Raw genomic sequence first — 11,038 nt, 5'->3', positions numbered from 1 at the left:
CCGCGAGCAGCCGGCCCTCCTCTCGCCGCAGCCCCGGCTGTGGTGAAGACAGGCGCGGGGGACAGACGGGGGGGCGCCGGGCGCCTGGGAAGGCGGGCTCGCCCTCCCGCCCTGCTGCCGCGCGGGTGGAGCCGCCTTCGTGCGGGTGGAGCCGCGGCGTCTTCGCGCCCTCGCCCGGCAGCGATCGGCCGGTGCGCCCCGTCCGGGCGCGCGGCCCCGCCGCCCCTCGAGGGAGCCGCTGCTCGGTGGCCGCAGCGCGGCGTGCGGCACGAGGCGACCGCCTGAAGCCGAGGCGCGGACGGCCGCCCGCGCCGCCTCGGGCAGGCGGGCTGCGGGGAGAGCGGCGCGGGTGCATGCGGCGCCGGCCCGCCTGCGCAGCTGCGGCCGGGTCTCGCCCCGCGCTCGCCGTTCCCGCGTGGGCCTGCCGCCGCCCCGCGCGCAGCTGAGCCTCTCGGCTTCCCGCCAGGAATGATCGCGCTTCTGGCGGAGGCGGCGCTGGCCCCGAGCCTCCTCCTGGAGCCGCTGGGGTCTGCGATGCGGTCCGAGCCGGCCTTCCGCGGCGTGATGTCTGGGAATCTGGGGACACCGCTCTCGATCCTGCCCCCCCGTGGAATGGTCCGGGAGGGAGCGTGAGCGCGCCGCGCCGCGCCCGTTTGGCGCCCGAGGCCCGCGGCGCTCCGCCAGAGCGTATTCGCTGCAGCTCAGCGGGAGGAGCCGCGTGCGGGGCTGCCCGGAGTGTCGCGGCGCCCCGGTGGCCACAGTCACTCGGCGCAGCGCAGCGCAGCGCGGCCCCTCCCTGCAGCGCGGCCCCTCCCTGCTGGCCGGCCGGCCGGCCTCCCCCCGCCCGTTTCCCGGAAGGCGCTGAATGGCGCGCGCGATGTTCTTGCGCTGAAAATCATCGACGACGGTAACAATCCCGTTTCCAAGGGACCCTCCCCTGGCCTTGATACCCCCCCACCCCCAGTGTGCTGTCTCTGGACTCTGTCCGAGGGTGACTTCACGCACACTCGGCGTGGTGTGGACGGGCAGTCTGAACGCTTTACCGACGCGTGCAGCTGCAGCTCCAGGTTTTGCAGGGCCCTGGGCCGCCCCCCCCGTGGGCGCCCCCCCCGTGGGAGCCCGCCTGCTCAGCCCCGCCCCCCGCTCGCCCTGGCCCGCCGGCAGGCCTGGCAGGCAGAGAGGCCGGCAGTGCACCGGCCGCGGCAGCGCCCCCCCCCGCTCGCCACCGCCGCTGCCTGGGCCAGAGCGGAGGTGGGGAAGAGCGGGGTGCCACGGGGGGGGCACGTCCAGGGGCCCCTGCAGGGGCGGGGGCCCGACCACGCTGAACGCTGAAGATGGCCATGTTGTTGTTCTGTCGTTCAGTCGTGTCTGACTCTTCGTGACCCCATGGAGCATATTCATAATTGGAGTGCAATTCTTATACATATTTACCTGCCGCTGAACTCAATGGGGCTTACTTCTGAGCAGACATGTATAGGATTGCACTGTAAAGCTGTCTGCAGTTCTTAAGAGACTTGTGAGGAGTATGCCTCATTGAAGCTTTGTTGTTGTTCAGCCGTTCAGTCGTGCCCGACTCTTCGTGACCCCATGGACCATAGCACGCCAGGCCTTCCTGTCCTGCGCTCTCTCCCGGAGCGTGCTCAAGTCCATATCCACTGCATCGGTGATGCTATCTAGCCATCTCATCCTCTGCCGTCCCCTTCTCCTTTTGCCTTCAGTCTTTCCCAGCATCAGGGTCTTTTCCAGGGAGTTTTCTCTTCGCATTATGCACATTTGCAATTATGGTGGTGCTGCTTGGCGACGGTCTGCCGCCTGTTAAGAGCGGCCATGTATTTCATCTTAAAGAAAATCAGTTCAAATGATGGAGGAGTTTATTTCTGTTAAGCAAATTAAGAGGAGGCGGGCAGTGTCCTGAGTGTAATAATTCCCCCTGCATCATTTATGGGGAATCAGCAATTGCATTGCAGAAAAGTTTGTCGGCATAAAGCACGCTTAATTATCCCACCAGCCATTATAAATCCAGACACAGCCTGTCAGGAGCTTCCTCGATGCATTACCGCGGGGCTCCCGGCGTGGGGGCCATGGAAGGCGTGGGGGCGGCGATGCAGAGAAGGGAGGCAGGGACGATGGGGAAGCTTCCGTTGGTTGCACCCTCGGACGGGAAAGGAGTGTGAGGGCGCTTGAGGGTATTTGCGTGCCTGCGGTGCTGCCTTCCGTGGAGCCAGACTGTTGGCCCGTCTAGCCCAGTACTGCGGACGCTGACTGGCAGCGCTTCCCTTCCTAGCCCTCGCTGGAGTGCTGCTGGGGACGGAGGCAGGGGCCTTCTGCAAGCAGAGCAGGGGCTCCGCCACCGAGCTAGGTCCCGCTCGCCCCTGGAGAACTCCAGCAGTCCCTCTGCAAGCTGCTGAAGGCCCAGGTCCAACGTGTGAGGGCTCCAGGGGCAAGCTGCGGACAGTTCTGTTTGGGCCCGTGACAGACAGGATGAGCCCAAACCCCAGGCACTGCGCACTGGGCACATCCAAGATTACCGCTCCCAGAGGGGTGGCCCTGCTAGTCTGCGGCGGCACAAACGGAACGTAGGAGCATAGGGAGCTGCCTTGTAGTGGGTCAAACCATCGGTCCGCCTAGCCCGGTGTTGTCAGCGCTGACTGGCAGCAGCAGCTCTCCAGGGTTTCAGGCAGGAGCCTGTCGCACCCCTACCTGGAGATGCTGGGGCCTTCTGCGTGCAAGCGCGCGCCCCACCCCTGCGCCACGGCCCTCCCAGCAGCACTGGCCTGGGGCACGGCGAGGGGCCACCGGGGGCACTGTGCTGGCCTCTTCCGTCCTGACGGGAACGGGGGTTAGGCTGGCCTGACCGCGAGAACTGGCATCCAGCGATGACATCAGAGGGGGTGCCACACACCTGCGGGCTCACCCACCACCCGACCCAGCTGCAGCTGATCAGGCCAGAGGGAGAAGAGGCTCTCTGAAATTGCCAGGCCATTTAAATGGCCCTGGAGGCCAGAACGAGAGTGGGGGGAAGCAAAGGGGGAGTGATTGTGCGGGGGTGGCCGAAGGTGGAAGAGGAAGCGAGAGGGCAGCCAGGAAGGACAAAGAGCTAAGGGGACAGACGAGCTGAGGCCAGGAGGGAGTACTAGGTGGGGGGGAGGCTCGGGGCGCTGCTGGGAATGGGAGGAGAGAGAGAGTCCACCCGGCCTGTGGAAGAAGGAAGCAGAGCAGGAAAGAGCAGAGAGAGAAGCACAGAGGAGTGTGGCCAGGGGCAAGCAGGAGGAAGGACCATGCAGTGAAAGAGAGACCCAGTAACTGGAGAAGAAGAGAGGACAGACCAGGTGGAAGGAGAGAGGAGAGCTCAGGGAGGAGAAGGACTTCCAACCGTGGGGAGGAAGAGAAGCAAGCACAGGCAGTGCAGAGGAGCGGGGCCCTCAGCCCAAGAGCCCAGCCCAGAGTCAAGCCTGGCAAAGGCTCTTTAAGGTGCTTATCTAGAGGTCGTTTTCCGAATGTATGTCTGGGGTTGTGAAAAGAAGACAGGGGGACCTAGGGCACAGCTGGTGTGTAGACAGAGGCGTCTTCGGAGCCATTTCAACATTAGCTAAGCCAGGTGTCCCTTGCTCATACAGTTGTTTTTGGTTTGTGGGCTCCATACCGTTCTTATCTGCTGTCCCTTCTGTTTATGGCTTTTATCACTTCGTAGCTTGCTGATTTGTCATTGTTACGATCAACTATCATAGGGTGCTTTGTTTTGGTGTCTTTCCTTCTTAGTTAAATTTGTATCCCTCCTTTTCACCATATCACGTGCAACTTGGCTAACAACAATAATACAAATAAAACAAAAGCTATGGTTTTCCCAGTAGTAACGTATGGCTGTGAGAGCTGGACTATTAGGAAGGCTGAGCGCCGAAGAATTGATGCTTTCGAACTGTGGTGCTGGAGAAGACTCTTGCGAGTCCCCTGGACTGCAAGGAGGTCAAATCAGTCCATCCTAAAGGAAATCAACCCTGAGTGCTCATTGGAAGGACAGATAATGAAGCTGAAGCTCCAATATTTTGGCCACCGAATGCGAAGAGAAAACTCCCTGGAAAAGACCCTGATGCTGGGAAAGACTGAAGGCAAAAGGAGAAGGGGACGACGGAGGATGAGATGGCTAGATAGCATCACTGATGCAATGAATATGGACTTGAGCACGCTCCGGGAGAGAGCGCAGGAGAGGAAGGCCTGGTGTGCTATGGTCCATGGGGTCACGAAGAGTCGGACACGACTGAACGACTGAACAACAACAACAACAATAATAAAATACAATGAAACAACAATATAAAATGCAAAGAATAGGAAAATAAAAACAAAGGAGTTTCCACAGCCAACAGTGTGTCATCAGGTAACAGCACATAGGCCTTCTCAGGAGCGGCTCCTCTGGGATGCTCTCCCATGTGTGTTCCAAGAGGCTTTTGGACGCCTCCGGAAAATACACTTGGCACCCAGGCTTTCCCTGGGCTATAAGTACATTAATTAAGCTCCTCCATTTTACTGCTCCTTGGATTTTTACTGTAGTTGGAAGTGTTTTTAATGTTGTATTTTAATATTGTGAACCACTGAGAGGTTTTATTCTTTTCAGCAGTATATACATGCCACAAATAATAAATAAAATGCATTTTTTCACTCAGGTATTCCGCAACTTATAATCAGTCTTTTTTACTGCTTTTGTTGTAATGTTTTAATGTACTTATTGATATAATGTTTTTACACTGGTTTTTATGGTGTGTTGTATGTGTTTTTATGTAAACCGCTTGGAGATTCTGGGATGTCAAGTGGTACAGAAGCAGCTTAAATAAATTTATTATTATTATTATTATTATTATATTTATATCCCGCCTTTTTCCCAGTACTGGGACTCAAGGGAGCTTCACAATGTTAAAACTTATACAATTAAAATCTATAAATATAAATACAGCTATACAAAGTTAAAAATATAATTAAATCATCAATATTAAAATTGTAAAAAATATTAAAACATTAAAAGACAACCACAACAACAAAAATAGTATCCATATGTCACATTTTCACAGGTCCAGACTAGTTATCCCCAAAGGCCTGCTGGAACAAAAAAGTTTTTACATGCCTACAAAAGCATATCAAGGAGAGTGCCACTCTCTCCTCCCTGGGAAGGGAGTTCCAGAGCCTTGGGGCAGCCACCAAGAAGGTCCTCTCCTGTGTTCCCACCAAGCGTGCCTGTGATGATGGCGGGATGGCGAGAAGGGCTACCCTTGAAGATCTCAGGGCACGAGTAGGCTCATAAGGGAGAATACAGTCTTTCAGATAACCTGGACTCGAGCCATATAGGCTATTAATATAACTGTATTAATATGGCTATATTAATAGCCATATAAATATAAATTTATATTTATATTAAATATAAATAAAGAAGGAAAAACAGCAATAAAGCCAATTGAAACACCCTGCTTAAATCAATTACAACATATCTACAAGTCAGTTTATGGCCTATCTAAATTAAAAATGGGTTTATTTGTTTTGGCTTTTTAGTTTTTTAATTTAAAATAAAAATTCTGAATGTTATTGTGAATTGGTCTTATTTATGTAAGCCACCTTGTTTATTTCCTCCTGGAATTGGAAAGGCAGGTTAAAGGTTAATTAGCTAATTAATTAACTCTAATTAATTAGTTAAGAACATAGGAAGAGCCCTGTTGGATTAGACCAAAGGCCTCTCTAGCCCACCATTCTGTTCACATAGTGGCCAACTAGATGCCTGTGGGAGCCCAATGAGTGGGACATGAGTGCCACAGCACCCTCCTCCTCATGTTTCCCAGCAACTAGTATACACAGGTATACTGTGCCTGACACTGGAGGCAGCATAGAGCCATCAGGACAAGTAGCTATTGATAGCTTCATCGTCATCCATACAATTGTCTCATCCCTTTTAAGGCCATCCCTACATCTCGTATTATGAGAGAGGGAGAAAAATGTCTCCCTATGTACTTTCCCCACACCCTGCATGGTTTTGTACACCTCTGTCACATCTCCCTTCACTCGCCTTTTCTCTAAGCTAAACACTCCTAGCTGTTGTAGCCTTTCCTCTTAGAGGAGATGCTCCAACCCCTTGATCATTTTGGGTGCCCTTTTCTGCACCTTTCCCCACTCCACAATATCCTTGTAATGAGAACTGTACAAAGTATTCCAACTGGGTTGCACCATAAATTTGAATGAAGCTATGGCATTTGCAGTTTTATTTTCAAATTAATTAATAGCTAGGTGTCTGTAAGTGGCTCCTGAGTGGTTGCGGTAACATTTAAAGAATCCCACAATCTGGGAAGGAGCTGCAGGTCCCAAGCACAGAATAGTCACCTTCTGATGTGGGAGTGCAGAGGCCCTGAGAAAGTAAGGTGGACAGACCTGGCAGCTTTGCTTTCTCCCACATCTGATTTTTCTAAAAAATCAAGTTCCTTTCATCATGCTTATGAAGAAATTTGTGAAATTTGATACATTTTTGTCAAAAAAGAGACGGAATGAAACCCTTACCCATCTGTACCAGCCTAATGCAAATGGTACAGCTATTCCCAGCATGGTCAGATTGTACCTGCCTGCCATGTGGAGCCTGCCAGAAAAAAAGAGGTGGCAACCCCAATTCAGCACTAAGATGGTTGAATACACAAGGATTCAAGCCCAGACTTTTAAAGCCTCAGTACTCAAAACTCTTGGCCTGGATGGATGAATCTGTCTTTTTTGCATTCTCCCACATGCATTAAAAAATAAAAAAAATAAAACTCAAATCCTATCCATCCCATTTATGAAGAAATTTGCAAATCTTTGGTAAATTCTCATCAAAAAATGACCCAAACAAAATTCTCACCTATTCCTATGGGAAAGATTCACCCAGTCAGTTTCTACTCAGCTGCCTGGATCTGTTAAAATGTCACTTGTTGAGCCCCAGGACAGCTGCTTCCAGCTCCCACAAAGCTCCAGAAATGTGTAAAGAGCACCTAAATGAGGATGAGTTCAAATTAACAATGAACAGCCTTCAGTCATTCTGTTGGGGTTATTCAGAAGAAAGAAGCCCTCCCGAATATTGACCAAAGTGATGGACCATCCGGCATCTCATTGGCTCACAAAAACCTTAACCTAGTTGATTTGCGATGGGATTTGCAGATGAGAAATTAAAATATACTGTAACAGATGAAACCTTGTTGCTGTGCATGCTCTTTCCTCCCAAAATTACTCTTCCAGAAGATGCCCATGGCCAAGATGTTGCCTTGCCTGTCAGCCATCACAGCATGGCAGTAAGGGACCCCACTCCCTCCCTTCCTTTGGGAAAAGACAGGATGAGGGGGGGAGCGCTGGTTGACAAGTGCAGCAACTTTCCTGTCATCCACAGCACCATTCCTCCCTGCTGCTGGATGGTGCTTCGTACAAGGGTTGCACCCAAACTCCAGAGAGAACAACTGCAGGTTAGAAACCTACCTGATGAGCCAACCTGAGCGCCTGCATTCTCCACACCAGACACTGACTGGGCTGCTCCTGAATCTTTAATAGGAGAGAAATGAGTGTTTTTTTCCTTTAAAGATTTACCATGTATAAATGTATGAGAATATTAAAGGCAACAATTAACTTTATTGGAAACCTTATATTCTCCAGCCTCATTAGAACTGTCAGCAAGATCTATTATTAGTATTACTATGCAGATAATGTAATAAAAAGGGTATTTAAAGTGGATAGCTTTGTGTGGAAATAAAATAACTTCTTTCATTCTTTCTTTTAAACTTACAGTGCACCGGAGGGGCAGAATGAATCTGGGGCTTCCTTGGGGTGAAAGGAGGAAGGACGCCTGCCCCACAGTGACTCTCCCTGACACACGGAGCTCTTCCTCATTTGCTTGGTGAACAAGGAACCCGCCGGGTGTATCCAGCATCTCACGCCAGAGAGTCTGAATGAGCCCAGTAAGAGTTCTGCAGGGGCTCCTCGCTAAACAGCTTTCATAGGTGTGTTTGGTGTATGTGTGTGGGGGGGGGGGGGGCAACTGATGTATCAAACTATCTGGTGGATCTCAGAGGCACGTGAGGAACACAGACCCAGCAGGGTAGACTCCCCAGCGTTGAACTGAGAATTATAGGCTGAAATCAGAATGGCTGGAAAGTGCTTCTTGAGGGTTCAACACCAGAGGGCAGTCATGCTCTTTGGAGAGACATATGACTATTTGTGCAGAGAGGGAGACCCATGCATGCCTTGTCAGAACTCCAGTTTTCCAGCTCAGCACCCACTGCCAGAAAGGTCTGCCCAGATGCTCCTGGGGAAGGCCATCAGTAGCTCTGTGGCAGAGCCCCTGCTCTGCATGCAGAAGCTCCCAGGTGCAAACCCTGGCATCTCTAGGTAGGGCTGGAGATCCCCACCTATAACTCTGGACAGAGCCACTGCCAGTTGGTGGAGGCCAGAGAGGCTGAGCCCATCAGCCTCTGAGCCGAATTCCATTTTGGAGAAGCGGGGGGGGGGGGGGCTGCGTTCCAGTGGTGGGCGGGGCGAAGGCAGAGGGGGCAGGCCAAAGGCAGAAGAACTGGAACCAAAGCACCAGCCCATGTCAGCATAGAACTCTTGCGCTGCTCATCACTCAACCTCAGGGGAGGCATTTCAATCTCCTAGAATGGTGGGAAACTGCACACGAGCCAGGAAGCCCCCTGCAAAAAATCAGTGTTGGGAGAAGGGGGCGGGGCCATCTGGGGAACCTGGAGGCCTGAAGTTCTGCACCCCGGGTGTAGACAGCACTGAGCCGTATGGACCAGGAGCCTGCGTCAGGATGAGGCAACTTCCTGTGTCGTTCAGTTCCCAAGCTGCCCCCGGTCACCTGTCCTTGTTGGCTGCTAGGGGGCACCGTCCCCGACACAGAGATCCCGCAGCTAGACAGCGGGGCTGGTGGACCAGTCTTCTGCAAATGAGTCAGAACCCTTTTAAAAGGCCATGGAGGCTCAGGCCCATCTCCACACCCCAGAGCAGAGGGCTCCAACACATCACCTTGTTAAGAAGACTGCACTGTGCCACCAGCACAGCGCAGGTGCCTGCTGAAAAAAGCTCCCGGTTTTGCATGTATGTGTGTATGTATGATTCCATTTATGTCCCTCCTTTTTTCCTCAAAGGAGCCCAAGACAGAGTCCATGATCTTCTCCATTTTATCCTTGCAACAACCCTGTGAGGTAGGTTAGGCTAAGAGTCAGTGACTGGCCCAAAGTCACCCAGTGAGCTTCATGGCTGAGTGGGGACTTGAACCTGGATCTCCTGAGTCCCAGTCCAGCCTTCTAACCACTACACCACACTGTCTCCAGATGACTCAGGCAAGCAAGCCAAGCTTCATGCTAGAGAGGAATGCAACATAACACCAAATACAGTTGCACACATCGATTCTTAATCAATGGCTTTGTGGGCTTGCACAGGAGACTGTCTAAGCAGGCTGTGTATCATGTGTACATTGCCTGTGCAAAGCGCTTGAGTGCATGGCCTGCATGTGTGGTGTTTGTGTGTGCACGCTGCACATGTCAAGGGCACCTGGTGTCACGAACGTATGTGCACGTCACAGGATGACGGCAAGGTATATGCAATGGCTTGCGTGTGTGTCTGTGTTTGCCTACACATAAACACAGACAACCGCCAGACACCATATTATCATCCCTAAGTGGGGAGCTCATTTGCATAACTTAATTAAAATTTTACAGTAATCTTCAACCAGAGTCAAACAAACAAACAAAACACCCTCCTCCTCCTCCTTCAACCTCAAGGTTAATTAGCCTCTCTTAGGTGTCTGGCACCTTGAGGGAAGCAAAGCGCAGAAGAGCAGCAGTCAAGTCTTCCTGGATGACTCTCCTCATCTGTCAGATCCTGGCCAGTGCTGGTTACAGAGGTCGGCAGCGGCAGCGGGGAGCTGCCAGTGGTCAGGGGCCAGGACCTTGCACAATTGCTCCTCTCTCCCTCTCGCATGACCTGTGCACCCTCTTCGCCCTTTCTATATTTTAAAAAAAAAAACACTGTCCAATTAACTTCAGAATAAATTTACACAAACAATGCTTATTTATGCAAATCTGTGTCATTTTAGTCATTACGCTTAATGAATAAGGGTTCAGAATTCTGGGTTCAGAATTTGGTTTCCTGAATCGGTAAAATACATTTCAGGTTATGGCAACCAAGTCTATAAGATAAGTTACACACCACTCTGTGATAATCATTACCATGTGGAGCATGATCAGGTCAGCCATAGCTTTTCTCAACTAAGGATGCAGCTATGTGAACAGCTGAGTGTGCCTTAATAGTTACTCACCAGGCATTCATGCTGTGGTTTGCGGAGTTCCTCCAGCACATGCTGAAGTCTCATCCGAGTCCATGTTGCACTTTGGAGGACAGCTGTAGTTTTCAGTGCCCTGCAAATGCTGTGTTCGAATGGAGTTAGTCTCCTGGCTGCTGGGTACCAACCACACGTAGGGCCATTCTATGTTACTGCTGTCCACCAGGCCTTCTGGGACTGGGGGCTAGTGTCTGTTTTTCCTCTTGCTGTCCCTGTCAGCCAAGCACTGTCCATTACAGGAGAAGTCACTGTGGTGAGTTCATGGGGACACTTGGATTCTGACAAATTGAATGACAATGGTGGGATTAATTAGAGTGAAATAGTTCTTCCTTTGCCTGAGGCTTGTAGAAAGAGGGACATGGTGCTACAGGGGGACTTGTGTTGATGACATTTAAGGAATTCCAGAAAAATGCCTGATGGGATTTGACAGGAAAACATGCTCACAAATGGAGGCAGTGGTGCAACTTCATTCCAAGGAGACACATTCTTTCTGCTATGTGCTGAAAACTGCACCCTCTCATAGATGGGAACACTAATGCATATTGCAAACTTCAACACAGAACAGGAAGTCAGCATGCCCATGAATGGACATATGGAGCCACACAGCCTAAAGGGCCCATGTTGTCTTTGCTGCTGCACCCCTTCATTGCTGCGGCTGCCCTTTCTGGTGCCTTCTCCAGCTCTATGATGTCTCTTTGGGCATGGGTGGCC

At 51.7% G+C, this 11,038-nt stretch overlaps 1 long non-coding RNA gene across 1 annotated transcript; it reads left to right on the top strand.

The window, feature by feature from the left end:
• The first annotated feature begins 374 nt into the window (after positions 1–374).
• On the top strand, positions 375–10,063 carry LOC146340367 (uncharacterized). Its single transcript, XR_014784036.1, has 4 exons — positions 375–907; positions 7,774–7,985; positions 9,132–9,188; positions 9,787–10,063. It is a non-coding gene; the product is annotated as an uncharacterized LOC146340367 (long non-coding RNA).
• Positions 10,064–11,038: the final 975 nt, after the last annotated feature.

Source organism: Heloderma suspectum, chromosome 6, assembly GCF_057233095.1.
Source record: "Heloderma suspectum isolate Gila_16-S chromosome 6, 16-S_ref, whole genome shotgun sequence".
In the NCBI taxonomy this organism is placed as follows: Eukaryota; Metazoa; Chordata; class Lepidosauria; order Squamata; family Helodermatidae; genus Heloderma; species Heloderma suspectum.
Note: the sequence above shows the minus strand (reverse complement) of the source record. Positions and strands in the feature narration are given on the sequence as shown.